Consider the following 11,679-nt stretch of genomic DNA (forward strand, 5'->3'; position numbering starts at 1 on the left):
AAAGCAGCAGTGTCATTATCGTGTTTAAATCCGACTACACAGTATCCGGACATGGCTGGGCATTAAACTGGATCGGTGTCAATGCGTCGGATTGTCAAAATCGAAATATCGAATTAACCGGCGAAAATGAGGAAATCAAGCTTACATCTTTAGGATATCCTTTGATGTACCCTAAGAATATGAATTGCTCAACGCATATTACTGTTTACAATACGTATCGTATTTGGATCGAATTCACTGAATTTCAGCTCGACTACTCGAGTGGTCAGTGTACAGATTATTTGCAATTGATATATGTAACTGCTGTCCCTAAATATGTTACACTTAAACAGAAATTATGCGGAAACCTTAATGGCCAGTTGTCTAGGCTACGGTTCCTTACGCCGAGGGATAAATTGACTCTTCGCTTCCAAAGTGATTACTCGAATGATAGCGGGTTAGGATACAAGGCGAAATTTAAAAAAGGTAGTGACAATAAACCATTTTACAGTGTTGCTACCCAAAATTTAGTTTAGGGTACTCTTGTCCTGTATTGTTAGGTCATTTTTTCTCTTACCTTTTTCAACCTATTTGTCATGCGTGTTTTATAGATCCATAGATGGATTTTTACGGTTTTAGCAACCTTCAAACCACGCGAATCTCTGGTTTCCAATTATGTATAATACGCATCAAAAATAGTTTAAAAAAAAGAAAAAAATGACCCAACAATACAGGACAAAAGTACCCTAACAAAATGGCGGCTTGCAACTGTAAAATGGTCTATTGCTGTAGGGCCTTACATCTATATTGTTCCGCAATTTTCTCGGTACTAACATTCTCTTCGAGAACTTCTTTTCATTATAAATTATTCAAAATAGATTTTACCTAATGTAATTTTCTCAATAATCACATGTCCTTTCATGTCCATTTTACATCAGCGCCGGTGTACGCAATAGAAAGAATCTCGATGTTACACTGCAATTTTTTTTACAGTTCCACTTGGATATTTCGAATACCGAGATACTGTACTGTTACAGAAGAATGAAACAGGACAGCTGAGCAGCATTAATTTTCCTCTGGATTATCCGCAAAGCTTTTTCCATAAGATTACGTTAAAAACGAAGATCGGATATCGGATAATAATTAACCTGATAGAACTCGATATTCAATCATCGGATGGGTGTAAAATTGACTACTTCCTTGTGGAAGATCGACTCAGTCAACGTACGGCTCCGTACGATCGTTTATGTGGTAACTTTAAACGTAAAAAACCGATAAGACAGTGGACCTCATACATGCATACGATAAACATTACTCTAAAAAGTGGGCAAAGAACTGTGTTCGGATTTCGTGGATACGATATGACATATGCGTCAGATATAGGTAAATGTTGCTCTCGAAATAAGAAAAGGATAAACAAAAGAAATAAGCATAAATTGAATATCATAATTAGAGTCAATGCTTGTTAATCAACAGACACAGCTATACTGACAAAGACAAAAAAGGATATGGGATTGGTCCTTGAGGAGTGTGGTGATGAAACCTGTTTTAATGGTGGAGTATGCAGTGTTGTCGATGGAGGCTTCATTTGCTCTTGCACTAATGAGTACACTGGTAAAAAGTTTAGTCCGGTATACCGATAATTGCATATTTCAAACATTGACATCAATCAAATTGAAATTTCAGGATTGTTTTGTCAAAGTATATGGTGTGAAATCGAGCCTTGTGTACGGGGACGGTGTCAGAGTATTAATCATACTAATCCGGGTTATAGATGCTTATGTGAAAAAGGGTTCCTTGGAAGTATTTGTGACATGGATGACGCGATGTGTCGGTTGAAGATGTGCTCTGGTCACGGCCAATGCGTAAGCACCGATGATTTCGGGGCTTTTACGTGCACGTGTGACAATCAGTATCAGGGTATGTATCTCAAGCAAAGGCCTCTTCTTCATAAACCATTAGAACTATGCTTTAACTTTCGTGAATGTGGTTTTTAGGTCCATTTTGTAAACAATACATACAACCAATGACGAAGAACGTGAGTGATAAGCTAAAAAATGAACCATTTTGGATTGGAGTCATCGTTGTATTGTCAGTCCTAGTTATTGCAGCAATCATCGTTTGCATTAAAAGAAAATGTGCGCATCATTTTGACTGTGTGGGAAATAAGAGGAAAGAAGACAATCCATATGATGACAAAGGTATGGCCTTCCTTTCACCAACCAATATTGAACTCTAAATTCAGCAAATTTGTAAATCGTTTAAGACCTTCATTCTCAATTAGGTAGAATATTTTTTGACGTGATTTTGTATTCTTATTACATTTTAGATGGCGTCAGTAAAACAAGGCGCTTAAGTTGTCTGCTTACGTACGATAATCCATCATTTTCTATAGAAAATTCCCCGGATGTTCGAAGAAAATCGACGACTGTTGTAAGGGTAAGAGTTCTTTCTCTTTGTCCTGAATAGTTTAACTATCAAAGAATTTATATTTGTTTTAATATATTTCAGTTTGAAAATGTGTCCAGTTCGCTATCATTGGATTCTCAAAAATCAACGCTCCCTTCTCCGGCAATAGATGAATGTAATTCACAAGCCGCTGTGCGGATGTTTGCCGCCTATAATCATCAGAGCGTGCATACTGATAATGGCCCCCTAGGGAGTAGTGGTCCACTGGGAAGTGCTACGTCACTTCAGGAACATCATTCTACTGGAATGAAAGGTGGCCAGATACTTTTTAGCCCAGCCGATATTGGGGGTAGCCGAGATAGTTTCTTGAATATAATTCCTGATTTTGAGCAACCGATAAAGCGAGTTCGCAGCGTCAGTCGTTTGGCTTCTATACGGCGTCAAAAAAGTAAACAAGATTTCGCATTGAATCTCACGAGTAAATCCCGCTCATTTGAGGATGCTATTAACTCATTTGATACAAATGTTGCTAAAGATTTACAAAAGCGCAAATCCAGACGATTAACATCTCGAGACACGCTTGAGGTCGAAGGTCCCAAGTTCGATCGAATGCACAGTTTAGAGAGTTCGCTTAGGAGGAAAGCCTTCGCGAACAATCCACAAATAACTATTGAAGTGTCGCCATCGACACTGGAAGAGAATATCGGATATAGAGATCTAGACAGGTGTGATGAGCATGTTCAAAAACAACGACCAGCCTCCAGACAAGCATCAAATGACAGTAGATCTAGTAAAAATTCTAACCACCTATCCATGCCAGCCTCCGAGCAAGCATCGTTTGATTCTAGTTGTTCCGATGCAGCGTATTATTCATCGTCGAAAAGAAGGAATTCTCGACGTGAACGTTTTCGCTCGTCCTATAAACATAACGAGTCAATCTCGAGTAGTTGTAGCAATCACAGTAACAATCGTAAGTACTCTAGACATATGTCACGTCACCGACGAAAATCTAAAAATGCGCTCGAAGATCATTCAAATCTCCCGAACCTACACGAATGCAGAATAGATGATAAGGATACTGTTCGACATAGTCGCCATCATTCGTCACATCGGCGCAGTAGCAGAAGTTCAAACCGTCGGCGCCATTCCAGCTATCATGTCACATCCGATCAATCATCTCGAAAAAGCCGAAGTTCAGAGCATATCGGCAGTCAAAGAAAGTGTAGATTAGTACATACGCGATCGTTCGATCCAGAAATCGCTAATAATTCCACCCGTAGATCAACGAGATTGCGCAAATCATTTAGTCAGGATGACGGTGATGATGAAATGAGCATAAAGTATGTCAACAAAGACTGGGCACCGGGTAGAAAGCTTTCCGGGGGTAAAATCTTTCTAGAAGTTCCTGAGATGTACATCGAAAATCATTTGCAATCGAATCCGTTCGATCCTGACAGCCAATTCGAGGTCACGTCACCGACGCAGGCTCTAACAGACGAGAGTTCTACAAAAACAAACAGCGAACATGAACATGACAGACAAACTGCTGATATACGACATCAAGCGACAACGACCAACGATAGACTCGATAATGAAAGTGACCGATCATCGGCCGGTTCTACGTCAGTCTGTGTTCCAAACGGGAACGCCTCGGCATCAAATGACAGCGGACAAGGTCGACTAACACGCTCCGATGATTCGGATACTGAGGATCAAATACATTTGAACGACCGTTTATCCAGTCTAACTTCAAACAATAATCGCCAGAAAATGAAACCCGTTGCATCGCGAGACATACGGCAAAAATCGAAAAATCCGTTCAGGGATTCTGCCTATCAAACGAAAGAACATTCAATTTCGAAACCTCCATCAGCGACGTTGAGTCCAACAACTCCTTCATCTGTTACTAGATATAAAGAGATGCCGGTCACACCACGAAGTAGCACACTAACCCCCAAAAGGTACGCATTATATTGAAATTAATATTCTTATGGTCTTTACTAACAGCAAGTAGTCAGTAACATAATCCAAGCAACGGCAAGATCTGGTGTTTCTTCATTTATTTTTGGTTCAACCGAATTCTACGTCCATTCAAATTTGAAAGTGCTTTTGTATCAATTCTTTTAGTTTTGAAGATGAGAGAGTGACAAGTCAACTAGAGGCAGCGGCAAAGAAGCTAGAAAATCTTAGAGGAAATGGAGAATTTGACTCTAGAGTAAATGAACATTCAAAAACCACTTGGTAAAGGTTTCGTTCTTAAGAATTAGCATCATAAGAATTACATAAGAATTACACACAGGACTCAACGCGATGGCATTTTAGATACAATCTTATCATCTTCCATAAGATTCAAATATAGTAACTTTGTTTAACTTGGTTCAATACATTTACAGTTTGTCCTTAACATTCTGGCATTTCGTTTTATTATATATTTTCAGGGGGAACCGGCGAATTAGCCTCGGGAATTGTCGTGTTTCGCTTATATCGGACATACCGGAGGCCCATGAACCGGAACTAGGGGATGAAATAGTGCCTATGGATACGTTTTCTCCGCACCCAATTTTCTTGGAAATGGATCGGGACGTGCGGTCTACTGATGAATACATGGTTTAGAATGATGTATATTTAAACTTATAACATTCCATTTCACGTATATAATATATACTAAACGTTATCTTCCAGATATCATCTCGTCTCTTTTTGTGTAACTTTTGTCGTCTTTCCTCCATGCACACTTTCATTCCGGACATTGGTTTTGTTGCATTTCTAATATTTTTGAACCTCTTTCGACCGCTGGATCTTACACTACGGGTGTCGGGTTCGTGCGAGATAAGGACACTGCTTTTCTCGAGGTTACTGAATTCCCTTTCTGAAAGATCCTCGCATTTCAATATCTTTTAAGAGAGGTTCTATTTCTACAATGACCATCTAAAGTGAAATAAACAACATTTATGCGTCATACGAAGAAAAAGCCTATACTTTTCCTTACTTACGAGGATCACATCGCATTCTACGAATCATATAATTTCGAACTTCGTCCCCAGAAAATAGATAGATATAGAAATTAATTGCACTGTTTGTTGCATACAGAATGCTCGTAATAGTGGATATGTCATTCAGTGTTTGTTCCTCTAGCTGTACACGATTTAACATAAAAACAAATACGGATAATGCGTTTGGCAAAGTACACACTGTATACAATATGGCTACCATCAGAACCATCATAGTTGCCTTTCTGGCTGATGCCGATTTCCCTGTAGATTTTCCAAAACCGGTATTTCGACGAAGGGCCACGATTAATAGTATATTCAAGAGCAAAATTGAAAACATTGGCATATAACCCATCGTAATGGGACCAATCGTGAAGTTAATGTTAATCCAAAAATCATTCATGACACAACCACCGTTGTGGAACTCAGTGGCCACGACAACGTATAATTTTCCAATTGACCAAAATAACACTAATGCCACGATTACTTTCCTAGAAAATGTTGGCGTGGCTACTGTTCTCGCCGAAAACGGCCAAACTACGATTACAAATCTTTCCAATGTCAGCACTATCACTATCCACGAACTGTTAACATCGGTGAATGCGGCTAAGTATTCATAGAATTTACAAGAGAATGTGTTTGTGAACGTAAGGATAATTTCAGGGTATGTTACGTAGTTGACAAACGGAATCGTGTAAACTAACAATGTAAACGTATCAAATACTGCCAAAGCAGCTAGATACTGCGAGTACGAAAATACAGAAAATCTATGGCTTGTCATCACCAAGTAACTACAAACATTTCCATAAATTCCCAAAATGCAAATGATAGGAGTGACAACCAGCCGAAACGTTCGGATAGCTGGATTGATGCTAAACAGAGGTGCATCAACTATAATAGAGGCGTAGTATGTTGCCTTGTAATTTGATGACGAATTCATCTTGAGGCTAACACGACCACGATTCAATTACACGTGTAGGTTCCTACCGAGTTTTAATGAACTCAAGTTTTCGTATCAAATTTACACGTGATAATTGGGAGGAGTAAGAAACCTTATATTGGTAATCGATAACACAAAATATCCATTTACATTTTGGCGAGACTTCGATACATTCAACTGATATAGTGCATTTTCTTAATTTCATATCACTAGGAATATGATTTTATATTTCCCATGATAAAATAATGAGCCAAGTCCAAAATTTTCCTTTATGTAAAAAATGAGATAAAATTGAAGATGCAATGGAATTCTTTATACAGAAAAATGAAAATGATTCAATAATTAGATTTTGTATATCTTTATTCTTCTCTTATGTAACTGGAGTTATGGATTCAATATACAAGAACGATCAACAGAGCTTGTTCTTTTATCATTTTCGTTCGAATCGAAATATCGTCAATTGAATATGGCTCTTCTTATCACCAGAAATCATCAGATGAGTAGGACTGGCAACAGGTCGAAGGAATTCTATATTTCTGGGAACCCTGTATTCGTATGGCTTCCCGATGAATCCTGTAGGACCAAACTGAATTCGAACGATTCGATGAGGCCGTTTGAGCTTGTTTCCACCCATGGTCATAGTTACAACAAGGTAGCATTCATCAACTAGCGTCATTGATATACGTTGAGGGTTACCTACATCAGTCAAATCCAACTGATCAATTATCGCTCCATTTTCGTTAACCATCAAGATCGTATTATTAACATCAGCTAAGAAGAACTGCCTTCGATGATTCATTAAAAAGACTTGAAATGTACTGGGCGGTATCTGAATACTTTGCTCATCCATAAGTGGGTTATTGTTGGAATGGTTCGCTATTCGCAATACATTAATGATATTTGGTGATTTTAGGGCATAAATGTAATCACCCATAACAGTCACTGGTCTGTCACATAACGTACTTTCAGACAGTTCGTTTATTGTCGGGTAGAAATACTGATGTTGTGGTAACTGGTCAAAAACTAGCATAATACACTTGTCATCTTCATTCGTTAGAAATACAAAAAGACGACCATTACCATCGCATTTTATTCCTTTGACAACATCGTTTCTCCGATATGGGTAATTCAGATTAAACCTAAATGTATGCCTTGTAACTGGATCTATGGTATGCACTGTATAATCCTTTGGCATTACGAAAATGAATAGGTGATCATCACCACCATTTAGTGGACATGAAGTTGAATATGGAATAAATCCCAAATTATGGCTTAATATATTCTTTATACCGCCAAGATTTTCCAGACATGAGTCACTAGTACCTGTCGTCAGATGTTTAATTGAGGCGGTGGTCGTTGTTTTAGTTGTGAATTGTTGAGTTGTTTCTGTGTGGTTATCTTTCTTTCCATATTCAATTCCATTCGTTGTTACCGTAACTGCGTCAGTATTTCCTACTCCATCACGCTCCCCACTATCAACTGATTTACTGTTATTTGAGTGATCTCCCTCTACTCTTTTTTCCATCCCTTCTGCTGCTCCAACGGTCATACCACTTCTAGTAAAATTATACCCATCATCATTTGCTAGTATCTTTATCAAGAGACTATCATCTGAACTATCCCGTGTAACTTCATTTACTAGATCTATACCCGAACTAAGCAAGACTTTATCAACTAGTTCACTTACTGAGCTGGGAAGATCAGAATCATTAGGTTTGCCTCCACTACTATCGGTTATATCATTACTGGATATCAGATCATTGTTACTCATCTCACCAGATCCAACCGTGACAATACGAGCACTTATATCTTCATCGGTCTGTACACCACTACCCGAAGCGGACACATCACCTGTCCCACTCACTGAGTTTAGCTGGTCCACAAATTCGTTACCTGAGCTAGATAGGGCTTTGTCAATTGAGGTAACTCCACTACTACCGCTATAATCCGGCCGGTTATTTGTTATATCATTGCTACCACTACCACCAAGTACTTCACTATCCGACGTTTCAACGCTAAGCATCAGTTCACTACTATCATCTGCCTGAATATGCATTCTGTTACCAATACTATCACCGCTTCCTTTACTATCTTCACCGCTGTACATAAGATCAAAAACCTCCTTTTCGCCACTCATCAACAAACCACTACCACTACCTGAGCCAGGAAGTTCAACCGTTTCAACTAACCCTACGCCCGAAGTGAGCGACATTTCATGAACTAATTCTCCGCCAGAGCTTAAAGATAATTCGTCAACTAACTGGTTACTGTTAAGATCTATGTTAATATCCATTCCATCGCCACTGTATATACCGAATCCTTCTATATTGCCACTACCCATACTTCCAGATCCATCGTTGTTGCCACTACTACTAGCATCGCCGATTCTTTCAAGTTCAACAATCAAAAGACCACCGATACCACTTCCGGAGCCAGAATGGCCGTCAGCTAATTCTGTGCTCTCTGAGTCGGGAAGGAAATCCTCACGAAACTCACCTTCTGCGATATGTATTAATTCATCAATTGGTCCACTACCACTATGATCTAGTAGGATACTTATCATACCACTACCGCTGCCAGAATGGTCATCAACTAATTTTGTGCTCCCTGAATTGGGGAGAAAATCCTCGTGAGGCTCACTTTCGGCGATATGCAAAATTTCATCAATTAGTCCACTCCCACCTTCATCAAATTGGATACCTATCATACCACTCCCACTAATGCCAAATTCACCATTACCGATTGCTTCGAGTATAGTCTCTGTACCTCCATCATCTACTTTAATGTAAGTGCCTTCATCCAACGAATTACCACCAGAACTAGACGATACATGTTCATCAACTCCAGTTCTTAATTCATCATGCCCTGAAACGTTATTTTTTGAATCATTTCTTTCACCGATTTTTCCAGTCATTGTCCTATCACTGTCAAACCTAAAATCCATTTCCGTTGTCGTTGAAGCCGTTGACAGTTTCTCATTCCATAGGTCATCACTGCCCACCAAACTATTTTCTTCGCTTTTCTTTGATGGTGATATTAGTGATGATTCAGGAATGGTTGATGTCACGTCCGATGTTGCTGTTGAGAAGGTAGATTCTCCACCATGATCGTCGTCTGTTACATCGTTGTTGACTTTGAATACTGAATGAAATAGACCACTAATATAATCCATGATTCTTGTCTCCAGTTGTTTTATATCAAATGTATTTTCACCTAAAATGCCATAGGAATTAATTGATATTATAATGCAGTATTTTAGGAGATCTAAGATCCAAATTTCATTCCTTTTCTTCGCGCTTTATTTTTGGTTCAAAATTAATTTCTTACCGCACACAAATCACGTTCATAGAGTATCATAAGATATAAAATATATTAAATATACACTTAAAACTGTGGATATGATAAAATCACCCTGTTGGAACTTACAATCTACGCAGTTCCACGTCAATGACAAGCTGACCATACAAACAATTAGTCTGCACGTTATCATCTGAAATTAGTGATGATTTGTTTTTATTCTATGATAGATTACATTTGTGACGATTCGTCCTCATCTCGAAAAGTCATGATATGTCGCATCTCTCATAGAAGTAAGACTTTGAAATACAAAAATATACATGTCAAACTAAAGATAAAAGCCTACCTTAAATTTATACACAGGCAGATACGAACTCGAATAAGCGTTTGACGATTTCGTTTGCAATGTACAGGTCACCAGTGAAGCACCAGATGGGGATAGCAATGGTTCATTTGTCAATCATTAATCGAAAATCATCGATTTGCTGCTTTTACATTGATATGTATTCAACGCAAAGATTCATAACATTCATTACACCAGATTCATATCAGCTTTTTAAATTCGAAACACGGATGTTTCAGTTTCAGTTTAGTTTATTCACTCCACAAGTTATAATAACATTGCACAGAGCACAAAAGTAGCGCATAGATTACAGCATATTACAAAAAATATAATGATAGTATTAATAATAATTATATTTATAATAATAACAATTATGATAATAGTAAAAATAATAATAATAGTGATAGCAGTAATATAATACTTATAATAATAATAATTATAATTATAATGAAATTATAATGCAAAAGATGGGCGGAATTGTAGTATCGAGATCCCATAATTATACACTATATTAGGTAAATGATTTGATACCTTTTTTAATGAATATCGCCAGATTGAGCAAAGTTTTACCTCTCGAACAGAAAAGGTTATGTAAGGTATTTTCATTGGGATGTCGCCAGTAGTAACTAGGTATAAATTTGTTTCTCAGGCTTTGAAAAAAGGGACATACTAAAAGGAAATGGAATTCGTCTCCAGTTGCTGCCAAATGACATTTCTGACAAATTCTATGGTTTCGCTCAATCTGGCGATATCTACCGATTTCAATAGGTAATTTATGGTTCGAGCATCTGAATCGACACAAGGCTAGGCGGAGACTGGGGGGTAATTTGGTCAGGTACTCTTCGAATTTAAAACAGTTTTTAAAACGCTTGTAGGTTAAGCAAATTGGTGTTTCGTTGACCTTGGAGAGCCTTGTGCGTACTGATCCATGAGTCTCTGTTTCAAAATACTATAAAGATAATTAGCACTGGGTACAGATTGAGTTTCCCAAGCGTGGCCGAGACCATTTTTTACAAGAATATTTTTAACATTAAGAATCCAAGCGTTACTCCGACCACCGTGGTGCGTTTGATAGATATATTTGTACATAAAAGAAGAGAAATGTTCAGTCTGATTTATCAATTTTGTCCAAAATTTAACGATTCTCAGTTTAACATAAATCTCTAAAGGATAGCGCCCAAGCTCACCGTAAATAAATACACTAGACGTAGACCTTTTCAATCTGAGTAAATATTTAAAAAAATGTAGCTGAACACGCTCGAGTACCTGTGTGTTCTCATATCCCCAAATTTCACAGCCAAACAGCAATATAGGTAATACCATACTATCATAAAGTTTCAAGGTCAGATCTAGGTCTAATGAATGTTCATTTGACTTTTTTAATACAAAAAAATACCGCTTTCATAGCTTGTTCCGAAAGAGTTTTACGACATTGTGTGAACGATCCAGTGTATGAAAAGAGAACACCCAGGTACTTGAATTTATCAACTATTTCTAATTTGTGACCATTAATGTAAAATTCTGCTAGGATTCTTAATCTTCTTTTCGAGAAGATGATGACCTTTGTCTTGTCATTATTAATTGAAAGTTTCCATTCTTGGCAATATTCACAGAGATTATCTATAAGTTTTTGGAGTATTATCTATAAGTTTTTGGAGTCCCTCGGGCGAATCACTTAATAAAACCGTGTCATCTGCATACATGAGAATTAAAAGTTGGAA

Source organism: Tubulanus polymorphus, chromosome 3 (genome assembly GCF_964204645.1).
Source record: "Tubulanus polymorphus chromosome 3, tnTubPoly1.2, whole genome shotgun sequence".
NCBI lineage: Eukaryota > Metazoa > Nemertea > Palaeonemertea > Tubulaniformes > Tubulanidae > Tubulanus > Tubulanus polymorphus.